Source organism: Perca fluviatilis, chromosome 10, assembly GCF_010015445.1.
Source record: "Perca fluviatilis chromosome 10, GENO_Pfluv_1.0, whole genome shotgun sequence".
Taxonomy (NCBI): domain Eukaryota; kingdom Metazoa; phylum Chordata; class Actinopteri; order Perciformes; family Percidae; genus Perca; species Perca fluviatilis.
This window is the reverse complement of record NC_053121.1, coordinates 13,766,763-13,772,830: the sequence shown is the minus strand read 5'-3', so window position 1 is coordinate 13,772,830 and position 6,068 is coordinate 13,766,763.

The following is a 6,068-nucleotide window of genomic DNA, read 5'->3' as shown; positions in this document are numbered from 1 at the left end:
CGATTCCGAGACGGGGCCCGAATACTACAGCTATTCTATATATACAGCTACTATACAGACCACGTTTTACAGTAATGCCAGCTTGAAACGCCGCTCCCCTCACACACTATGTCTGAGCACCGCTTGCCTGCAGTGGAAACTTTCTGAAGGTTGGACCGTTAAAAGTGTTTGATCTGAGGCAGGCTGGCTGGCTGGCTGGCTGGCTGGCTGGCTGGCTGGCTGGCTGGCTGGCTCGGCCTGGTCTGATTCTGCTGCCTGACGTCCATCTGCGTCCGCGGTGCTCCTTCTCCATTCGTCGGCACTTCTCTCTCCATCTGTCCACTTGCCTCTGTCTGTCTTCTCATCCCTCTCTCTTTCTCTCTCTCTCTTTCTCTCTCTCTCTGACGCCGTGGGAGGCTTGTGTTGGCTTCCCACCGTCTGCCTCTCGCCAGCCGACTGACTGACTGAAGCTCCCACTGCTTGAGTGATGCCACCATGACAGCACCGTTCTGGACACTGTTTGTGTGTGTGTGTGTGTGTGTGTGTGTGTGTGTGCGTGTGTGTGTGTGTGTGTGTGCGTGCGTGTGTGTGTGTGTGTGCGCGTGTGTGTGTGTGTGTCTGTGTGTGCGTGTTCAGGCATGCAGGGGCGTTATTTGCAAAGTTAGCACATATGTGTCCACCGCAGCAGCAGCTGAGTCTTTGACAGCGGCTATTGTTGTCGTTGAAAAGCAGCCTCTGTGTTGGTTTCATAAAAAATGAAGAAAAAAAAAATGGAAGCACCTGGAAGCGTGTGTCTTTGAGGTGTCACATGCAGTCTGGGAGACGGGGATTGTGAGCGGGGCTAAATGAGTCGAGGCGACAGGCAAGATGTGGGAAAGCAGACCAGCTTTAACGCTGTCGCTCTGTGGCGCTGTGCCCCAGCTCCATAAAGCAGCGGTCGGATGAAAACCATTGTTCCACTTCTTCTGAAAACTTTCACCATTACTATCGTGTGTGTCTCTCTCTCTCTCTCTGCTTCACGGAAGTGTCCACACGCCGCCTCAACTGTCTGTTGAAACTTCCAGACTTTGAAGAACATGCAGCTACACTCGGGGGTTTTGTTTTCCAGGGTGGAGTTCGGCCTGTTCAAGTGTGAATTACCTCGGCCCTCGCTCCTCTCTGTTTTATTTTTTTATTTATTTTTTTTAAATGCAATTATTTTTCTGACACATTGTCCATTGTGTGCCTTTAACAAATGAGAAGGGAAACAAACACCGGCTTCCTCAACCGTGAGTTCTGATTGCCTCGCTTCGAGTTAACAGGTTATCTAGAAATCACTGGAGGGCACACACACACACACACTCACGCACACACACACGCACACAAACACACACACACACACACACACACACACACACAAACACACAAACACTGGGGAGGAAGCAGAGATTTCCTGAAAATGGAGAGAAGGTAAAGAAACGCTCAGAGCCTCCAATGAGACAGCTCTGCTGTTTACTCCAGTCTGATGATCATCTCTGGTCTGTGAAGTTTATTCATCTTTTCCATCTGAAGTTTGGTTGTAACTATTGGGGCCAAAAATGTATAAAAAAAAATTCAACTCAATTTTGTGTTGTTCTATAATAATAGATGATAGCATAAATAAATTAGTATGGCTAAAATATACAGATATGTAAGGATTTCCAGCTAGATTAACAACTCCCAGCATGCTGGAGCTAAATGCTAACTTGCTCACAATGACAACATTAGCATGATGATGTTTAGTGGGTATAATGTTTAGCGTGTTAACATGCTAACATATGCTAATTACCAACATGGGAGCGTGCCTATGGTCCCACAGCCCTATGTTCCCACATTTCGAAGAATTTTTTCACTGAAAATAAGGCCCTATGTTCCCATAGCCTCCCACATTTCGAAGATGTTTTTCAAAATCAGGCCCTATATTCCCACAGTTTCCACATTTCTATGATTTTTTTTTCTCCAGAATTAGGCCCTATGTTCCCACATTTCTTTTTTAATACATTTTTATATCAGATTTTATCCCCCTTAACCCTAACCCTTAACATAAGGATAACCCTAACCCAGAACATAGGGCTGTGGGAACATAGGGCCTAATTTTCAGTGAAATGTGGGAACATAGAGCTTTGGGACCATAGGGCTGTGGGAACATTGGGCTGACCCCACCAACATGAAGTAGGGAATGTCATTACTTTTGCAGGTATTAAGTCATAAAGCAATTTACATGTTTGACCTGATGATGGCACTAGATTCTGAAGTCAGGGATCACCAAAGTTTCATGGCAAACCATCCAATAGTTGTTGAAATATTTCAGTCTGATCCAGAGAGGTGGACCGACCAGCGTTACAATCCCTACAAATGAAATGAAGCTAGATTCCTGCAGTCCCTTCTTTCTCATAAAGCTGACATCCAGGCACTGCAGATTTCTTGAGAGCCATTGTTTTGCGAGTCACAAGTATGTCTCAAGTCAAGAACAACAAGTCCAAAATCAATACCAACAAGTCCCAAATCAAGTTCAAAGTCTTAAAGTCCTCGTTATACGTCCCCACCAAATAGCAAGCAGTCAGAAGGTTTAAAGGAGAACCAGTTAGTATAGAAATTGTACAGAAATAATGTTTTTATTTTTTGTTTTGTTTTTTTATCTGCATTTGTAGTTTCAAATATGTTGTAACATAGCATTGCATTCTCATGAAAGGGTTTGTATGACATCATACGGAAACTTATGCCCACCAATTCATACGATGCTGGCTGAAGTCAGGTGGTCTTTACAGTTAAGGTGACAGTGAGCCGGGTACAGAGACCCGTCACGGACCTTTCAGAGGCAGTTACAGTTTAGCCGACAGAAAGTGAGGGTCATGCAGCGACGACAGTTAAAGGTCCCATGGCATGAAAATTTCACTTTATGAGTTTTTTTTAACATTAATATGAATTCCCCCAGCCTGCCTATGGTCCCCCAGTTGCTAGAAATGGCGATAGGTGTAAACCGAGCCCTGGGTATCCTGCTCTGCCTTTCAGAAAATGAAAGCTCAGATGGGCCGATCTGGAATCTTCTCCTTATGAGGTCATAAGGAGCAAGGATACCTCCTCTTTCTCTGCTTTGCCCACCCAGAGAAATTGGCCCACCCATGAGAAAGAGAGAGACATCATGGCTTGCAAACAAGCAAAGTGGCAGTTGGTCAAGGCCACACCCCCCACCCTCCACCTCTCCTCCTCAATAGCTGCAGACACAGAAATGGCACATCCTAAGGAAAGCTCATTGTGGGACTGGCTCTAGTGGCTGTAATTCTGCACCAAGGCTGAATTTATACAGATACAGTATTAGGGGACCACTAAGGCCTATATAAAAGAATCCAAAAAGCAGCATGTCGTAGGACCTTGAAGTTTGGACACCAAAACGACTAGTTAAGATTAGAAAGAAAAAAAGATTGTGGTTTGGGTTAAAACACCAGCCCCCCCCGTTAAGTAGTACTCAAAGAAAAAGTCTGTCATATTCAAAGCACTGATTAGTCTTTGGTAGTAGGAGCTGTTCAAACATCAGACTTTTACATCACAACTGTGCAGTGTCTAGGACACCCAGAGAAATGATAGTTTCAAGTTTGCATTTAGTTGTCTTCCTTCGCATCTAAATTGACCTGGGTGGCAGCACAGGAGTGGCCTCCTCCTCTCTGTGTTAATTGATAATGTGCTTGTTAAAGCTGACAGGAGGAGAGACGGTGCTTGGTTTCAGATTAGACGATGCTCTCTGGTCCCTGGAACTTTATAACACTTGACGATCACACGCTCTTTCTCCTGCTCTAATTATCTTATGGGTGGGATTGCTTTGGGCTGCCTTTTTAGACACTAGTCTCTTTCTATTTTTTATTTTTATTTTTTTTATCTGCCCGCTACAATGCGTGGGAAAACTTGTGATGTGCGAGACAGACATTATTTCTACCCACCAAAAGCAGCAATTACTGGTCGACACGCTGTATTTTTAGCCCTTAAAATGACTTGAGAATAAAGTGTTATGACCAAGGGCGGTTTGCTGCTGTTTCAGTGTGTGTGTGTGTGTGTGTGTGTGTGTGTGTGTGTGTGTGTGTGTGTGTGTGTGTGTGTGTGAGAGAGAGAGAGAGAGCGAGAGAGAGAGATAGAAAGAGAGATGTGCGGTGAGTGCGTGGGGAGCGATGATCGAGAGAGATATAATCATATTTATGTAGTTAAATCAGTTATTGTTCATGGCTGTGAATATGGTTCATGTGTCAGTCTCAGTCTGGCTATCTGATGCATGTCTGACTGCACCACTGACTTGATGGAACCTGATTGGGAAAAAAAATCTCTTCTCGGAGCCAATTCATGTTTCTCAGTGGCCTGTTCTGTGTAACTGTGACAGTTTGCAGACAGCGTGAATCATGCACTTAGGCCACCGTGTGTGTGTGTGTGTGTGTGTGTGTGTGTGTGTGTGTGTGTGTGTGTGTGTGTGTGTGTGTGTGTGTGTGTGTGCGCGCGCGTGTGTGTGTGTCAGGGTGGAGAGGGCAAGACCCCACTGTGCAGGGCGCAGCAGTGTGCATGGCGCAGTGCTGTAGGCGTTCACCAGGGGGAGCAATCGGTCTGTGCTCTCCTCCTCCGCTCTCTAATCTCACCCTGACGCCACAGACAGTATCTCCTGTTGGTTGTGACCGAGGTTAAGCGTGGAAGACCAGAGAGCGAGATATGAACAGGCATCACAGTTCCACGTGGATGCTGGAGAAAATCATCCACATGGACCACAACATTCTGATCAATGGATGAGTGAAAAACCTTGAGAAACACACACACACACACACACACACACACACACACTCACACACACACTGCCATCCACTTCATTTGGTAAAGGCAGCTTTAAAAAACAGCGATGATAAAACGTTATTAGACTCTCAAAAGAGTAAAAAAAAAGAGGCAATATGGAAGGGCAAACATTGTCGATGAAGATCAATCATCTGAAGCGTCCATCATATTAGAAATCAGAATCAGTTCAAATTAAGAATTCATTTTCAGGATATGTTTTGGGCACAGGATGCACAGCTAGAGTGTCCGCTTTCTCCATTTGTGATACAGTTCAAATTCGAAATAATCAAGTATTAGTAAAGTGACTACATGCCTTTGTTGTCATGTGCAATTGCTTCAGTTATGCAATGCGCTTGATCTAATGTAGGACAGAGATTTGCTCGTCTGTGCTTAGAATATTCTGCAAAAGTGACTGACTGCATGCATAAACCTTCTGGAATCTGACTCCTTTTTGTCTGTTCTTATAGCCTACTTTTCATATCCCTGTCTTGCTGTTAATCTAGTGTGATCCACCGTCTCCGCATTGTTTTCTAGTCGCAATTTCCTTCGCAAACGACGTTTCCAACCCATGCACATTCAAATATGCTCAGTGCTCCTTTATATATTTTCAATTCATTCAAATGTTATAATACCGTCGTCACTGCTGTGACAAAAACCTCTGTGGCCCTAAGTCTATAGATAACGCACACATGGTTAAAACAGCCATCAGTGTGAGCAATCTGTTTTGTACTGTCTCAGGCAACATGTGCACACGGACATGTCATGAACACATTTGTTGACATAAAAGTCTCATTTGTAGGCTAGATGGAGGAAGGAATCAGGTCTGAAGTGGTTTAGTTTTTGGGCAATGATGGAGGTGTGGGGCACATCGGAATAGGCACACATACACACAATTAAATAGACATAGGAAACATATACAAAAGGTATTATAAGAAATAGAAAAAAAAATTGAATAAGAGTAATAATAACAATGGTAATATGTAAACTACAAACACCCTTATTATAAACAGACAGGTGCAAAAAAAAATGATATACAGATATACAGACGAGAGAAGGTGCGGATGGATAGAAATGGCATATTGCACCGTAGGAGGTGACAGAGTAATAAATAAATAAATAAATACATATTCAAAGAGCAGAATCCTCAGTTTGTTTAAAACACATCCAACCAGCTTCCCTTCACACACTCCATCCATTGACTGGTCAACACAGGACACAACAGGCCATGCGTTGTAACAACCCCAAAAAACATCATTTTACAAGCCTGT